Source organism: Dermacentor silvarum, chromosome 7 (assembly GCF_013339745.2).
Source record: "Dermacentor silvarum isolate Dsil-2018 chromosome 7, BIME_Dsil_1.4, whole genome shotgun sequence".
Classification (NCBI taxonomy): domain Eukaryota; kingdom Metazoa; phylum Arthropoda; class Arachnida; order Ixodida; family Ixodidae; genus Dermacentor; species Dermacentor silvarum.
This window is the reverse complement of record NC_051160.1, coordinates 37,400,089-37,418,152: the sequence shown is the minus strand read 5'-3', so window position 1 is coordinate 37,418,152 and position 18,064 is coordinate 37,400,089. Positions and strand designations below refer to the sequence as shown.

The 18,064-nt window shown below is 42.9% G+C and overlaps 1 long non-coding RNA gene across 1 annotated transcript; it reads left to right on the top strand.

Annotated features, from left to right (window-relative positions):
• Positions 1-759: 759 nt before the first annotated feature.
• Positions 760-15,259, top strand: LOC125947299 (uncharacterized). Its single transcript, XR_007468168.1, has 3 exons — positions 760-872; positions 9,062-9,235; positions 14,851-15,259. It is a non-coding gene; the product is annotated as an uncharacterized LOC125947299 (long non-coding RNA).
• The last annotated feature ends 2,805 nt before the right edge of the window (positions 15,260-18,064 follow it).

The following is an 18,064-nucleotide window of genomic DNA, read 5'->3' as shown; positions in this document are numbered from 1 at the left end:
TTTTTAGTATCATATGAGACCTTCTTTGAACAGAATGTTATATTTGGAACTTCCACAGAAGGATGCAGACAATGTATAAGTGTTTATAAAGCATCCCCACAGCAAACCATCAGTACCGCTTTAAAGTATCCCGAACCACAAGCAAGGAAGTAGAGTTTAAAAAAATAATTATGCCAGTTTATGATAACTCTATGGCAAGTTACCTTCTCATCCCTTTTGCCAAAACCACTATATTTGCGCAAAGTGAGAAGACTTGTAACGAAATGTACAATTCAAACGTCGAGAGATATGGCAGTTGCAGCGTCTGCAATGGATAACCTTTGTACTATTTTTGCTGCATTAGAACGGAATTCTCAACGGTTGACATTATGGACGTGTCAATGCAAAAACACGTTATTCTTCTATTCACCGTCCCTCACACGAAACATGCATGTTTACTATATTTGCTTTTTTCACTAGTTATGATGTCTTGGCACTATGAGCGCCAATAAAATTTTGATGTGGTGTAAAAGAATAAATTCTAGTTTCATTTTCAGCTGGTGACTTGTCAAAAATACGTCGAAGGTGGATTTTATTGTCGAGCTTCGCTAAGAAGACGAATGGGAGGAAAAACACTTATTGACTCGCTTTGTAAAAGCAGCGACGTTTCATAAATATGTGCTTTCCATTCTATCGAGGCGCTGTTGTATATAAAATCTTTCGACAACACAATTCGTATGAGCGTGTGTGCCGTCGTATACATAGCGTGGGATCGCTATTATGCTCGGTATATTTAGAACCTTCATTGCACAGAATGTTTTCAAGGGATTACGTTGTTACGAAAATTCAAGATGCCGGTATATTCTTCATAATTTACTTACTTTTACCACACGGTAAGTAGCCTGGAAAGTTTTTTTTTCTTTCTTTCAAGCACAGTTTTCAGAACGGATATTATAACTGCTTTACTTGCATTAGAGACTGACATTTCTAAATAATTTGGATATGTTTATAAAATTACTTTCACGAGACAGTCGAATTTCTAAGCTGTTAGTGGTTATATACGTTTGCACCTCAATTTTAAAACTGCACAGAAATTTACTGTGTGCGACAAGGAAGTTTTTTTTGGCAAAAATCACGAAACATCTTTTGGTGTCCTGCTAATTTTCTGCATCAACTTTGACAAATGGTTTCTAGCCAGGCTTCTTTCTAAATTTTGCTTAAACGTTACAAGTCATAGGGCGTCGTCCTGGCAGGGTCATACCGCAACAATTTTCAGAACGGTGCAATATCAGAGAAGATACGAGAAATCGAAATGTCGCGTTGCTGTGCTGCCAGGTGGCAAGGTTTCCTCCTGATTCATACGCAATATCTCCTTGTGCCTTGACTAACGTGCGACCCAGGTGACTGTTCTTCCCTGCATATTCTCATATTGGAATCTTTATGTCTCCAGCTCCGCCTCCTTTTCCCCGCTAATTTTGCTTCTTTGTGCTTGCACTGCACGGCCATTAGGGGTATTTTGCTGATCGAATTACACGACTTACAGTGATCACATGCCATAATATGTGGCGTTCCAGCACTGTCACGCAGAGTAATTTGTACGTGGGAGCATGATCCGGGAGCGGAAGAGCGCGCGGGCTTCTGTTGGAAACTGCAGCGGTTTTCGCGCCATACGTCTCTTTGCTAATTTGCAGATAGGAGTGCCAGCGCGCGGTCTACATGCCACGCTTGTCTGTTTACAATGGCAAAACCTGGTGAAAACCATTTAACGAGCTGTTCAGTCACTTGAGACATTATATATGGATATTTAACATCAATGAACCTTGCCCGGGCTAGCAGGTCCTTTCCAGCATGTAGCATTAACGAAGCTAGCAGCATCAATTCGAGCTAGCCCTTTCTCCCGGCATTCTACGATCTTACATCTTAACTGTTGTGGGTCCTCGAACCGCGCTAATCCTGCGTAATATTTCAGCATCTGTTACCTGCGCATGGCCTTCTTGCATAGAATAGAGAGAGAGAGGTTTATTTCAAGAACGGCAGAGAGGTCGGCTTGAGCGTTAGTTTGCTCTGGCCTGCTACCCTACACTGGGGAAGGGGGGAGGGAATAAAAAGAGCGATGAATGATGATGGTGATAAGTTTAGGAGGCGCTGATAGAATAGAATAGTGATAGAATAGTGTGCTATTGATCTCTATGGAAAGTTCTGAGCGCATTTGTTTTGGGCTTATAGATGAATAGTGACAGCGAAGTTTTATTTTGGTTTTCTGTAGTGCCATATTCATGATTTTAGATATAAGGTCTGAGCCAAGAGCTAAATGTCTTTGTCGCGGAACTCTCTGCCTGTCATAATATAACCAACACCAACATGGTGTTCATTGGATGCCAGTAAGAAAAGACTAGTTTTGGTGGAAATCACGAAGTTGCATTGTAGGAGGCGAGAAGATTATGTTGAATATAAAGTCAAGTTTTCATTAAGAGATATTCTCAAATAAGAGAACACACCTAATGCATCAAAGAAAATGCCGAATAATAGTTGTAGTGCGGGTATAATGGTTGATCTAATCCCTACCTACATTGAAAATGTATGCCCCGTAGATAAAAAGCCCCCATTGGATCAATCTGTATTGATCTATCAATTGCAATATAGAGCCAGCAGTCTTTAAGTGACAGGGCTCTAAAGTGACTCTCTTTGGAGTAACACAGTTGAGAGGAAAGTACTGTAAATTCTCGCTGTGAACAAGTCTCTTGTTTCCGCAAATTGGTGGTGAAGTTGCTGAAGAAAAAAATTCTCGCTTTCGCTGGGACCTCTGGAACGTGTACAGAATGTATTCAAAAAGGGACATTGACGTAGAGAACACTTGGCTACGAATGAACAGCAATGCTGTCTTGAACCGAACCGCCCAAGTTACGCCAGAGCTGGTGCGCTTGCGTGCGGTATGTAAACAATGGCTCTGTGGCTTCGCTTCTCTTCCATCTGTATCAGCGTTGGGCCGTCTGTCCTACAATGGTTGCTATTTGAGCTGCCCCCAGAAACCGCTCTGAAATCTATTACTCCCCACCAAGCATGTCACGGGGACACTTGTTTACAGCATGTCGTATTACAAATCACCCGCAGTAAGCTACTCAATGCACGAAAAAGTGTTCATGGCAGTCATCATCGAAGAGCGCCAATCTTCTTTCCGACAGCTATGTACGAATGGCAGCAGTGGCGCAGGTACAGGATGCAGCAAACATTTTAGCACTAGAATAATAATTAAAACAACATTATTATGGTTGCGATGCACTGTAACAAATAACTTTCATGTTACATTATTACGTAATGTTTTACGCGCAAAAATCCAAATCGCTTTTTCGAAGAGAGCACATTCTGCGAAACGGCAAGTCTTGATTTTCATTGGAAAAGCATCGTTGGTGGCACGGGTGCAGCCTTAGTTTAACTCACTCCATGTCTGTTTCCAATTCCCACGAACAGCAGCCTTATCGCGGTGGAGAGTAGCGCAGACAACCCTTTCAAACACTGACAAAACTGTATAGTCAAGCGGCTTTCTATCAGGGCTGCTGGGATGGGGGGGAGGGGGGGGGCATTCTGAAACAAAAATGACATAGGAAGTTTTTGGTGCACCATTGTTGCACCACCTTGGGCTTTTGATACGGAGGCGAATCCTGCTGATAGGTGCACTGACGCTTTGCAAAGTGTGATTCGGCGCATGGCAGGGCCTCTTTAAGTCAGGATGTCTACGAGGTATACTGTGTTGTTCACTTGGCTCCCTTTTGCAAGATACCCAGCTGCACCTTTCCACCAGAAGGGATTCCCAAAACGACCACTGATTGAGGATGCGAAAATGCTGAGACAATCCTTCCGCTTACGTTGACTTCTTTTCAGGTTTCCTCTTAGTAATCTATCGCTTGGTGGTTTAAATACTGCTAGATACTAAACCTTGTCTGGTCTGTGAATAGAATGCAGCGATGGCGTGTCATGCTGCCGAAGCATTTGAGTGGGTCCTTGCATCTTATGATCCTCATCTCTATTATGTGCCCTGTCTCTCTGAGCTTTCCAAATCTTGCATCTGTGCAGATCCTTTCTCATAATTTTTCTTGTGGAATTCTCCGAAATTCCTCCGGTTTTGGTTATTTCGCTTTTCACAGCGAAGCTGTTAACGGCTAGGGTCCCCCAGAATTGTACCCGAGTGTTTAAAACAACTATCATCATCAGGATTGGCCCGATCGTCGCCGTATTTTTGAGCACACGGCCCCTCCTCCCTCCCGGCCGGCTGAGTTCCCCGGGCTGACGGCGTTTTCAAACTTAGGATTGTAAAAAAGTGTACGTTATACCGCGGTTTTCGCCGGATCTTACGTTTGTTTTTTCATTACGTGACGTAGGCCACCCTGGCGACCACGTGAGCGCGTTAGCGCTTGTGTGCGCGCCGCGATTGGCGTAGCCGTCTTTAATAAAACGCTTTGACGGTACGGTGATCGCGACTGTGTACGTTCCTCCTGCAACGTCATTAAATATATGTTAACAGCAGATGTTAAATCATTAGGCTGAGAGTGTGAAAGCTTCTGATTTGTCCATGAATGGTTCATCAATGATCCCGTACTGCCTGCCGCTGCAGCTCAAAGTCCATGGCATTGCATGACTAAGCACGACCTGGCGAGTTTGAGGCCAGCTTCGGTGGCCGCTTTACTATCAGTGAAGGATGTAAAAACACTCGTGTACCGTCAATTACGAAAGCATTAAAGATACCCAAGTGGACAATACCATTCCACATTCAAGCAGTATCCCAAGCCAATTATTAAAACCGTGGTTTTTGTGTGTAAGACCACAGCAGTAATTCAAAAATGTTTATTTCTTGACAGGACCTTTGTGTCATGTTTTCCTTTTAGTTCACCAAAAAGAAGTATAATGTAACGCTACTTCTCCTCTTTCCTACTGCTCAGTGGCGGAAAGTGCAAGAAACATTCCAACAAGTGGCATTTTATCAGAGAAAACAAACCCATTTAAGGTCTCCTGTACATACCACCGGCACATAAACAACAATTCCACCTTTCATGTCGTTGCTAATGTTTTTGCGTACTTCCATACTTAGTCTTACAATGTGCGTCAGGCCAGCCAGCCAGCCAGCCAGCAAATAAATATGGAAAACACATATTTCTGTGTACACCTGCAGTTGCTACGTCAGCACTTTAAACAATAATGAGAACACATAATGCATATAGTCGGGCTCTCAGAAGGTGAAGCAAACTTGTAATAAAAGGTTAAATGCAATATGTGCCGCAGAAACTGTGTTGTTTGTTTCACATGGGTTGTTTTTTTATCAATGCAGCATATGCTTCGTACCTTCGAATGCAATTAGTAATGTCTTATGCATTAGGAATGTTCACCTTATGGTATTTATACTAAAAAGCTTATATACAAGGAAACGAAGTTTTTCGTACAGTACGTGACACACATGATGGCTATACCAATCTACATATTATATGAACCTTGAAGCCACGAAAAATACCATGCCAATTTAGACACAATGTTTATACAATTAGCATTCTTAGTCTGCCTGAGATACTTTTTATCTAGCTATCTGTCTATCTATCTATCATCTTTACGCCCATACCGTGTGACCTAAGTTGTCCACTAGCTTAGACCAAGATACTTTAAAAATTTCCCCATTATGGGTGAAAAGAAGCCTGTATTTATTTATCTATAAAGTACTGCGGACAAGTCCAAGCAGGGTGAGCAGTCCAAGCAGGCTGAGCAGAAGATTATTTACACGAAAAAACAAGATGAAACAAGTTCGTAACATGCTTCTCACAAAATTCATTTGGTCAAGGTAGACGATTAAGAATTTCAACAACTTGGTTATAATACAGCTCTAAATAAGGCACGAAATAAAAGCAGCAATTACACAAATGGTATTCAGGTCACGGGGGCTGGGGAAATGCTTCAGTTAGTTTAGTCTACTCAGCTGTTTGAAAAAAGAAACAGTACGGAAAAGTGTCAGTCCTTGCGAAAATGGTGTTTCAGAATGAGAGTACTGGTATTGAGCGGGTCTGCTTATCAAGGGGGATACGTATGTTGTGTTGTGTAAGGCTAGCCTACGATTAATTAAGTTTGAAAGAAACTCTAGTCGACTTTTCTTAATTCGAATTTGCAATAGATCAATGCCGTTTGCTGTTATTATTGCAGCGGCCAGGGGAGTCAGTAGTCATAAATTTACTGTAAATATATCGGGCACTGCTTTTCTTTGAATTATTTCCATGTTGTTATAGCTAATTTTTGTGTAACGGTCCGAAACTATGGAAGCATACCTAAGTTTTGGCCTATTTAAGAAAAAGTAAGTGAGTAGTTTAACACTATGTGGGAGAGTCTTGTTTATGCGGCGTAGAAGGCGTAGTTTCCGGAAAGCGGCAAAGCAGACGTTATGTGCAAGTACGATGATGAGCTACTCATTACTATTAGACCTAAACGTTTATAGCACGCTACTTTCAGTAAAGTTGCTGCAGCCAAATTGTAAGTGTAGTATAAGGGGTCTTTTTTGCGCGTTATGGGGAGGTAGACAAATTTAGTTGAAGTGAGAAGCATTTCCCATTGCTCACACCATTTTAACACATTGCCTAAGTTAAAATTAAGGTCACATTGGTCACTAATGCAGGTAGCTCCTCTAAAGAAAACACGATCGTCTGCAAATAGATGATTTTGTACTGGCGTGTTAAGCACATTGACAATATCATTTATGTAAAGCAAAAAAAAAAAATAGGGGCGCAGTACGCTCCCATGCGGAACGCCAGAACTTGTCGGAAAGCAGCCAGAGTGTTGTTTCCCACCTCAACGTATTCATTGCGGTTATTGAGATAAGCTGAAATTGAGGCAATAAATAATTGTGGTATGCCAATTAACTGAATATTTAATTACACAAAGATCGCGTAGTTAGAGCCTTGTAAACATAAGTATAGTACCTCATTTAATAATAACATGCTCAATAGGGAAACATTCTTGTGCAGCACCTCATCCTACTAGTTTACATCTTGATTTGACGGGTGAAAATGATAAAGGCCACAAAGTTATAATAGCAATGTTGGTCTGTTGGCAGATTCCACCTTTATATTGGGTGTACTTGAAAAATGTTACATCATATGAAATAAGAGCAGCCTCAATATGATCGCTATAGCAATCATATTGGCACTGCAAGAGCATTTATACCGTATTCGTGGACGTCGCTGTGCGGTTGCGTATAAAGTCCAAACACGGTAACATCGTTGCCGCTTTCCGTACGCTGTATGTGAGAGTAAAATTATGCGTGGGTCAGCCGACGATTGCGGCTCAACATCGCGTGGACGAGGAAGGTGGGTGGAACCGCGCTTCTGTCGCTTGCGAGGCAAGGGGGGGGGGGGGGGTTGAGGTGACAGAGGGCGTTTTACTCCGTCGGCGACCGCGCGGTCGCCGTATCTTTAAAGCGATCTGCGACGTCGAAAAAGTGCACGTCCATGCGAACCTCATTTTCAAAGTGATCTGCGATGTGGACACAGTGCAACTAGGGCCGGTAGCTTTACCCTACCTAACACCAGAGGTGGTGGCATGGAGCAGAGATTGAACATGGGCCTCTAGTCTGAAGGTCGTAAGTTCGAATCCTCGTCGAGTCCACTACAATTTCAGGCTTGAAGAGGCGCCTGAAAACGACAAACAAATATTGCCTGAGAGCCAGTGGGGCTTATACTAGTCCAGGTGCAACCAAATTATGAAGGCCCACTAAGCTTCAACAAAGACACTCTCTCACCAGACCAGGAATTGCCCTCCCTCGTGTAGCATTAGGCCACTGCCTCCCTCTTGACTCATAAAATGAACTGCACTGAGTGCTCTGCAGCTAATGTATCATTTTTCAATATTGTGGCGTCAGGTAAGCAGTGTTATGTCGTCGGGCATGATTAAACCAGAACTTGTGGAAAACCACGATGCACATCTGAAAACAGACATTGCGCAGCTGAGTACTAAGTCCAAGCTTTGCCTGACATTTCGCGCTTCTTTCACTTACAAAGCAATATTCTCCGCTTTGAGTATAAAAAAGTGGCATGTGAGCAGACAGTATATAAATCAGCCAAAATCCCATTGACGCGTTGCCGTTGACATACCATTGCTTACTTAAGACCGCTGTTTGACATGAATTGTGTTTAGGAAATATCTACTACATATATCAGTAGGGCGAACGAAAGTAGTAAGCAAACAAAATTTGAGTTCTGCGTGGGTGTGGTAATCTCATGAGCGGTGCAGTGCGGCAAAATACGAAATACATGAGAATAAAGTTCCGACTCGTGCTGAGCGCAAACATTGCACCACGTTATACACTTGCTTACGATGAAAATAAACAACCTTGCAGATATGGCAATTTGCATAGGGTTTATCACTCGCTTCCCACAGATTCCAACATGTGTGTTGGATATGCATAACTTCTCTATGCGATAGAAATTTTATGAACACTCCCGGTGGATTTGTGTGCACACTATCGGTGATAACAGCGCGATAACCAGTCTATGCTGTCGATTAATAAAATTACGTTATTAAGCGCCATGACAGCGTGCTCAATAATTTAGTTACTGGGCGAATGTTCCCGACAGTTTATGCAGCTCAAAAAATCACTGACCTTACATCGTATAGGTGTCTTATAACTTGCTACCGAAAAGGCATCTCGAAAAATCCAAAAGGCATTTCAAAAATATATTTCCGAGGAGACAACCAGTCAGAATGGTGCGCATGGCAGTTCACAAGCGCAAATTAAAATGCGATATTTTTTGAGTGATCAAATATCCCAAGTGATTTTTGCAGACGCCTATCAACTTAGTGCGCGCTTTAGCTATCAAACGGGTTCAAAATAGGCTAAAATGTATTCTTTAAGCCGTCATGGTTGCTTTTGTAGAAGGTACAAATTTGTCAAAAACAAGTCCTTGGAAGTATTCTCAGTTTATGTTTTTGTGCCTCTACGCTTCAACAAATGTTTGGTTACACACATTAGCAAATAATAGTACGCAACGTACATTTGAACTATTTTATTGAACAAACTTGTAGGCAAATGTTTTTTTTTTTCCTTTTTCACTTTTAGATGGAATTTGCACTACATGTAAACCTGACTACCCTTATCAAGGTCCGTGTAATGCCACTAAGCCGGGATGGACATATAATGCATCATGTCATGAATGTGATGGACACATACATGGATGCGATGGTCTTCTAAACGTGTTTCACAGCTGCTTTATGTGTGCCATTCAATGTCATGGTGAGAACAATTGTGATAGAAGTGTGCGAGAGTCGTGTGCTGTGTCGATACGATGACGACGTTGATGCAGTGGCGCAAAAGCGCTGTGACGGGGTTCTTCAAAAGACGACCCTGACGCGCAGCTTCAACATAAGTCTCGAGGAGAAACAAAAGCATGGCTGGGTTGATCAGCATATACTTCACTGTGGCGCCAAAATAAGAGGGGGTGCGGCCGCCCAGGTGGCGTCCGCGCTGCGCGGACATGGCCGAAGGCCTTTCGCCAGCAACACTTTCGGGTGTTGTCCTGGGTGCCTGGTGGAGTCTAAGAGTTGAAGGGTCAGGCATCGAGTGGCCTTAGACATAAACGCTCTCCTCCACGGAACCCAATGAAGTTTGCCGAGGACAGCTACCGAGTCGCGTGTAGTCCCGTATAATTGGTGGATACCATGACTTGGAGCATACCGCTTCGCTTGGCTTCGGTCCCGAGAAACAGTTGATGAAGCACTCGAAAAAACCTCCGATATCATCCGCAACACGGTCGAGTGTGGCCCCGAGTGTTACCCTGCCTCTTGTCTGAGTGTAAGCCTTCACATGATCTCAAGCCCTGCATCCTGAGCAGCAGCCGTTCCAGCGCCAAACCATGGCTCGCCGAGCTGACGCGACGACTGCCGTCACTTGCCCCCATCCCATCGACGTGCACATATGTTGCATTTACCGGGTTTAATGTGTGAGCATTCTTAGGCGACTCACGCAAGAAATATGCACGTTGGTCGGTCTGTCCTTCTGTAACGCGTAACACCATGCGCTTCATAAAGAAAAGCAGAATAAATTCGAAATTAAAAACGTTGGCGGAGGTAATTTTCAAACCTACCATCCCATGGTACGCGCTCAGAAGCATAGTGTCTTACTCACTGGGCTAAACATCCATGCTGGCAAAAGGTAAATATATCTGAACCATGTAAATGTGTTGTACCAGCGGTACAAAACAAATGTCAAATGAGAAATAAATTGCAAGACCGTAGAGGCATGGGCTAGTCGGTACATACTCGAAAGAGAACAGCGCGAAAAAACTTCTTGTCTCCATTCTTGTCTTCTTGTGTTTTTTCGCACTGTTTCCCTTTGAAATGAGAAGAGTTTCTATGAAGGCATTGTTGAAAGATTTAGGGCTGGTGAAATTAAACTTGAATTTCAAAAAAACATTAATAGTTGAACGCGGTAGCATGCAAAGATCCTTAACTGCTTCTCACGCTTCCCGGCAACTGCAGTGTATGTTACATTAATGTTTACCTGCAGACGCTGGCGGCGAATGCTATGCACGAAGGCGAGCTTTCTGTTTTTTTTTTTCGAACGAAGCTTGTTATAACTCGCAAATTTCGGTGGCATTCATGCAAGCACAAAATTATCATCATCAGCATTGACTCGAGCGTCATCGTCTGCTTCCACAGCTGGCTGCGTTGCTGCTAATTATTAAAGCGTTGAATTTCTCTTGTCTTCTGTCGTCGTAATCGGGAGGCCGCGTTTACGGGGGTATGAGCCATTGCTTAAGGGGGTATGAGCCAATCATTGTCTTACGTACCGGACTTAATTTTGAAGTATTTTAAAGAAAATTCATCCAGAATGAACGCGCTGGGGAAAGGGCTCGTCGTCGACATGCCGATTCTAAGATGAAGGGTTTCGAAGCCCAGGCTTTGTGTCAGCAAAGAGCCGGCTGAACGATGACGACGGCATGTCTATGACTGGATGCTGGTGTTGAATCTCTTACTGCGCTTACGTGCATGACTTGCAGCTGCGGGCCACGTCAAATCGAACTATATCCGGTGTTTGTTTACGCTATGTTTGGTACGGGTCACTTTAAGGCTCTAGCTAGGAGCTCGCAGGAATGAAAATTGTACGGTGACGACAGCAAGATGGCGACATTACATTCAGTCTGACCTAAGCATTCGGCAAGATCTATTCTGCACCACAGCACAGACTTTCCCTGCTGCATAGCCGGGAAAGTGGTAGGAAAAGGCAAAAAACAACTTGACATTAAAATTAAAGCATGGGTTCAAAGCACGTGCGCACGTACAAGCGGTAGACATTGCGAGGAAGAAAGAAACTTTCTATAGCTTTTACTGATACAACGTGACACGTCGAACATACCGACAAATATGGCAGGCGCATTAATAAAAGGGGCTGTCTTTAGTATTGGCTAGCACACCATATTGAACTTGAGCAATACTGAATATGCAGAGGGTGCAATTACGCAAAGATTTGTGTACATGTCTAATTTTTCACAACCACTGGCCAGAGCAAGCAAAATAAGATCACTACACAGTGTGAGTAAATGAATTCTATCCTGGACGCCAATGGCGAATAGGTTGATTTTATGCCATGCATGGCTGGCAGGACGCTTAGCACCATAGCTGTCTACCATAAAGTCGATTTACGTCAGAATTCCCGCTTCATTGTAAGCAAGAACTCTCGATGCTATTCCATAATACTTTGTCTTGATATTGTGACTCATTAGAGCATTCATTGTCACAATATCCTCGCAGCGTTACCACAAATATAATTTCATTCACCCTTAACACTGAAGTGCAGTAAAACATGCACAACGTAAAATTTATTTCCCAAAGGCTCTGGAAGATGATCAAGACGCTCTTGCAATTGTATCCGCACTCTAATAATCCAATTCGTGTTATTCATATTATTGTGATGAAGACCCTGTTCCCCTTTATGAACAGGGAATATAGGGCTACTTGGTTCGTAGTATTTACTGCTACAATTTTCACAACATATAAAAAAATGTCTAATCACACACTGTTCACTAAGCCTGCGGGTCTGTGTTCCTTATACTTTCCTATTTGCTTTCAAGTCAGCGCATTGTCGAAATTATACACCATTCTAGGTTTAAAATGCATGCGCTGCACAGTTTATTTTAAATGCGAGGTATTTCTTGCCCAACATCTGCCACTTTGACAGTATCTATCTATCTATCTATCTATCTATCTATCTATCTATCTATCTAGCCACTTACGTCTTGGTATCTCATGTTCGTATCATTACCTTGGTATTTACCAAGATTGGCATACTATGATAAGGGTGTATGACGAACATAAATGATTGGTCATGGCATGAAGATCATGACATGTGTGTCATGTAGGTGATCAAGCAGCTCCCTACGTCTTGGTGCTCTAATGGTCATATCGTTAACTTGGTAGGTACCAAAACTGGCATAGTATAACAACAGTGTATGACGAACATAAATGATAGGTCATGTCATGAATGTCATGGCATGCGTGTCATGTAGGTCATAGAACAATCGCTTCAAATCACAGTGACCCAGCGAAAATAGATCAACACTCAAAAACCACTGAAATGGGTTCTGGCGTGGGTACTAAGTGAAGGAAACACTAAAGGATGATGGTAGAAGTCAGTCGTGAGCATGAATCAGCAAAAACGACAATGACTCAGCAAAAGAAAGATTAACACTCAAAAACCACTTAAATGCGTTCGGACGTGGGTACTAAGTGAGGGAAACACTAAAGTATGGTGGTAGAAGTCATAGTCATGAGCATGACTCTGCAAAAATAACAATGACTTAGCGGAAAAGGATCAACACTCAAAAACAGCTGAAATGGGTTCTGACGTGGGTACTAAGTGAAGGAAACACTACAGGATGATCCTAGAAGTCATAGTCATAGTCAATGACTTAACAAAAAAAGGTTAACACTTAAAAAGCAATGGAATGGGTTCGAATGTGGTAGTAAGTGAAGGGAAAGGCTTAAGGTTAATGGTCGCGGTCAGTCATGAGCACGACTAAGGCTTTCGCCTTAAGGTCTCTTGGGCGTAACTAAAGTGACTCCTGAGGAGACATGACATGAATGTCATGACATGCGTGTCATGTAGGTCATGAAACAGCCGCCTACGTCTTGGTGCTCTCATGGTCGTTTGGTTAACTTGGTAGGCTCCCCGCACACTGCTTCGCATAACGTCGATTCCCACAAGGCGTGGGATCTGCCGGCTTTTTTTTTTCGAAATGGCATAAATAGTCAAAATGCGAAAATAAAGGTTTGCTTGCTAAGTGTATGATGGAAATTGACGATCATACATCGGATCGAAGACTCAAAGACACAACATCGAAGCCTAATTACCTAATTATCTTTCCGGCACTTAGAAAGCGCATTCTGCCTCAAGGATGTTGTCCTAGAAGTGGCAAATATTATTTTCAAAGTATACAACTTTGGTTAGCCAAAAAATATTTCTTTCAGTTCAGGTACATTTATGTGTTTCTTGTACTTGCCTTTATCTTACAAGTATTCACATGTATTCATAATTGTAAACAATTGTTAAATTAAGTTTTGCAGTCACACTGTTATTCACATTATTGCGTGTTTTACGCAAAAATCAGAAGACGAATACATATAGGACTGGCAATTATATGTCACTCCAGGCGTATTCCGTCTGCGCCGCCGTCGCCGTGAGGTTCCGTATAAAGTCCAAGGGCGATAAAATAGTCGCCGTGCACTGTATTGGGTATGTGCTAGTGAAAGCGTGCAAGGTTGGGCCGGCGATCGCGGCTCAATCTCGCGCACGCGAGGGAGGTAAGAGGGAAGGAAGCGCGCCGCGGAACACTGCGGGGCAGAGTAACGAGGGGGGGGGGGGGGGTCTACTCCGGGCGGCCCGGGCCACAAGGCTCCTGGGGGAGAGGAGGGAGGGGGGAGGGCGCGGCACACCCGGGCCGCTGTATCCTGACAGCCATCTGTGACGGGGACGCAGTCCGCCCAGCGCCGTTTACGCGGCTTAGTTCGCGTTGATGCGAGACGCAGAACGCAAGTCAATTCGCTCGCTGCTACCGCGCTTCCTCACTCCAGTGATTTGACAGCGAGTATCCGTGCATGGTCGTTGAGTGACGCGTGTTCATGCTTGCTTGCGCACTCGTGAAAGCATGCTTGGTAATTTAGTTAGTATGCCTGTGTTTACAAGTTAATACGGCCGATAAAACTACTATAGCATGTAACACGCTGCCGCGCAAACTATGGAAAACAAATGATTTGATATTGGTTACCTTCGCTGTTAAATAACCTGCCACATCAAAATGACGTGGACCTTGCAAACATATCGCTGCAAGAAGTCCCTGACTGGTTCTTGCAACCAATCTCTTAGTTTACTTTTGCAATTGCTTTCTTTCAATCTTTTTTGTTCTTGAACTGTTTCATATGTTAACATATCACATTGTCGCGCTGTCTGTTTCTGTAGAATTTCCTTCATTTCCCTAAAATTGCTTGTTAGAAATAAAGGTTGCCTCTCAGTCTTGTGGATTATGTTTCAACCATATTTGTACTTAAACCATGTTTGTAATATCTTCCCTGCGTAATCTGTTTTGTTCTGCTAACTGCCCGTTGCTGTCATTTGGAGGGGGGCAGTCACCTCGTCAAACTACTCGCTGTAGTAGCTTCTTGTGACTGCTCCTTTCTTGCTTTAGCACAAAGATAAATAAAGCATTGAACTGAATTCAAATTGAATGCTTACTTTGCATAAATGTCCTCTAATTTGATATCGTAATCGATGTTTCGCCATTCCGGCGTAACTGCGTCATTTTTAGCCGCCGGAAACCTAGCCCTCATACGTGCATACTCTGTTCTCATTTGCAGTTGGAGGTTATCCAGACGATTACTGCCCGCCAAGATGGCGCGCACTTGAATAAACACCCAGAAGATCCTAAAGAATACAGCATTTGTGAGGAAATGTCGGACCATGACATTTGCTGTAACGAATAAATCTCTAAATTCAATCATTTCGTTGAACATGGAGCCGATTTGGGAGCATGAACTGTTTTATGCATTGTACTTAGGTTACGGTAGTACAAGTGCAGATTGTAAGACAGATTATTACAAAATTCAGCATGAATATTCATTGCTAATATCGCAGTGGGCTCAGTAAAGAAATTGCGCCTATAAATAAACCTGAATAGGGCCTCCCGTAAAAAATTGAAGGCTTTCTCATGCTACACATGAGGACAAATTATCAGAAAGCATCTGTGCTGTCGTTCTTAATGAATATATGCGATTCGATCTATTTGTGTTTTACCATGTTGTTTATGTTAAATTATGTCACAATACTTCGTGCATAGGCACTGTATTGAGCAACTGCCAACTGTAACGCACGCCACCAGCTCAAGAAGCACATAAATGGCACCCCAATATACATAGAGCTTCTTGGAAAGTATACGTTATGCATTCATTAAATTCTTTATACCAGTAATACAGAACGTTCTTTAGCTTTCCGCATTACTGCGCGCTTGTGGTCGCCGCTCCTAGCACTTACGAAAGCGCCGCGCATTGATAGGACGTTCGGAAAGAGCAGCATGTTCCGGATGTTTCAGCATTGCGACGACATCCGTGGAGTTATTGTACATCAGTAAAAACCATTAGCCAATCGCAGCCATCGGCACTGACTTCGGGCTCCGTAGTATCGATGCACGACGAGCTGTCGCCACTTCGGAGCCCGCAGTGGCTTTGTTTAGTGACCTGCCTATTTGGACGCGTCCTTCTCAGAACGGGCAATTCCGGTGTCAGCCTGACTGAATGTGAAGCCCACATTCTGTCATACTTTCATTTCAAAGCTGGATCAATAACAGGTGCAGCAATCAACACTGCAAGCCCACAAAAACAGCGTATGTTTTTATGACTCACAGTCTCCTTTCTAATCACAATGATGTGCATATTTTGCCAATGGCTACAATTGATGCAAAATTCTTGCATGATTTTTGCGTGTGCTAGTTTTCAAGCTTGAGCATGCTGGGTTTAAAGTGATTGCTGTCACATCTGACAACAATTCCATCAACAGAAAGACAATGTCGTTCATTTTAAGCCCCCGAGACTAAACATGGTTTATCAACATCCAGCTGACCAATCACGACCTTTCTTTTTTGTCGTGGACCCGGTCCACTTGTCGAAATGTGCCAGAAATAACTGGTTAAACCAACACAGTGCAAGAAGGTGCATGTACTTCCCTGATCCAAATAGTGCTGACCCCAAACCCAAAATTTTGACAGCATCGTTCAACACTTTATGAGAGCTGCGTGAATCTGAACAAAATGAGCTTTTCAAGTTTGCTCCGACATTGTAATTAAAGGCAATAAATCCTTCTAGCATGGAGAGGCAAAATGTAAAGTTGGCATTGAGAATATTGAATTCATCAACTGTGGCAGCACTTCATAAGAGCAACCTTGAGCATGCTCATAGCATGGCTCAGTACACCAACACGCTGCTAACATGGTGGAATATGGTTAACGTTAAGACCCCACAAAAGGGCCAGTGGCTTTCAGACGACCTGCAAAAGCCTATAATCCCAACACCTTGTCCCCAGTTACAGTTTTTGGAGAAAATGATGCAGCCGCTAGACCACTGGGAAAGCTTGAAGCGCGATTCAATACATTTGACAGGGGAAACGCACTCAGCTTTATGTCACACAACTCATGCGCTCCACGATATCACTATCTACTGCCTTTAAAAACTAGGTGTGCAGTATGTTTTGCTGGGCAAGTTTCAGACAGATTCTCTCAAGGATCCCTTTGGTCGGTACCGTCAGTTGTCTGGTGCAAACTCTCTGGTGTCAATTAGACAAAATTTTCGAGTCCTAGACAAAGCTGCCGTTACTGAAAGTGCTCGAGTTGCCAGACATTGACATGCTGTGCGATGTTCCCATAATTAATGCCAACTCGCTGCTAAGCCAGTTTGATGTTCCAGTTAGTGACAGCGATACTGAGAAGAAAGTAGCACGGCTTCCAGCTGTGACGTGCTCGTATGTTACAGGCTACTGCGCTCATGCAGCTCTAAAGTAAGTGTTATGCCAATCATGCAAAGAAAATCTGATAATGAATGATGCAGAAATAGATATTATGCGAAATGCTTTTATTATGAGCGTGACCTGGGGTGTGTTGAAGTTCCCGCGTGAACTTGTTATAAATGTTATAGTGACCACAGAAATAGTGCTGGACAAGCATTATTTCTATGTCCATGCTTCGCCACTCCGTTCATTGTACTTCCTAAGCAGATAGAAGTATTAGTGGCTGTTGTGTATGGTATCCTCAATGGTACTGATGACCTGGATGTTTCCACATTATACTTTGTAAATAAAGTGTTTTTTTCTCTCATCAATGTCAAATAAAATACCCAGCATCCTACCATTCTCCATAAGGCTTCTAACCTCTATTTTTCTGTTCCGCTTCACTAAAATCTTGCACGTCTGGGTCCTGCATGCTTGAAGCAATAATTTGTGCCATAGCAGTAAGTGCTTTCATAGAAATGTTACTGTACCATTTTTTCCCGACACTGAGTTACACGTGCACATTTACTAACAATGTGTTGCTCTACACAGAACAGACTGTCAATCTGTATATAATAAACGATCTTATATTGCTGCTGGGACGAAATGAGTGTCATTTTATGAGTATTCATGTTTATTCTGCTTTCAACTGCTGATACTTAATTTCATGTTGTGTTAAATGCTGCCATTTTTCTAACATACCTATTAGACCTTTTGAAGCTTTAGATGAGAACATCTGGAAGTATTAATTATATGGGAAACACGGCGGGGTTTAAACGTGATTACCACATAACTACGCAATATGGAGGGGCTAACCAACACTGATAATAAAAGTTTAGATCAGTTCCTTACAATCATTTAGAAAACGGTTTTTGCATGTACACGCAAAGCGCCTTCTTAAGGCGCGAGGCTCCAAACTGTGACGATTTTACTGGTCAAACTGCGTACATAACTGTAAACGCGCCATTTTAGTTAGTTTCTACGTGTAACACGAGCGATCTAATTAAATTTTATTTCCAGACAACGCGCCGCTTATAT